Genomic DNA, 561 nt, shown 5'->3' with positions numbered 1-561 from the left:
GCTCACGATGTGCCAGCCATTGTTCTAAAAAGCATACACGCAGAAAGACATGTTGATATATGTTATTAATGCTCACAACACTATGAGGAAATTACTGTCATTATCCCCATTTTCCAGAAGTGAGGAATGAGGCACATAGTTCTTAAGTAATTTGTCCATGGTTCATGGTTACACAAATAATAAGCAGCATTTGTAGTTTCCTTCTTCTCTACCATGTGTCATGAAGTGAGATCTGGAAAATGACCAACTGAGAGAGGAAAGAGGATGAAAGATGGTGTGGGATTGGTTGGGTTTGAGGTCTCTGTGGTATTTTAATGAAAATAGACAGCCAGAAGGTGATTACATAAGTCTGTCATCAAGAAAAGATGCCAAGAACCCAGCCTGGAGATACAGATTTTGTTTAGCCATTAGGATCACTGAAGAGCACATAAAAAGACAAAAAAGATGCAAACAGAAACTGTCTGGAGCCTTCAAAAGCATCCTTAAGATTTGAAAGGAGAGTACTACAAAGGGACAGGGAGATTAAATTAATTAAAACACACAAGGCTGAGATGCTGGAGC

The sequence above is a fragment of the Carlito syrichta genome, unplaced genomic scaffold (genome assembly GCF_000164805.1).
Source record: "Carlito syrichta isolate Samal-C Ts95f unplaced genomic scaffold, Tarsius_syrichta-2.0.1 Scaffold171141, whole genome shotgun sequence".
In the NCBI taxonomy this organism is placed as follows: domain Eukaryota; kingdom Metazoa; phylum Chordata; class Mammalia; order Primates; family Tarsiidae; genus Carlito; species Carlito syrichta.
This window is presented reverse-complemented; position numbering follows the sequence as displayed.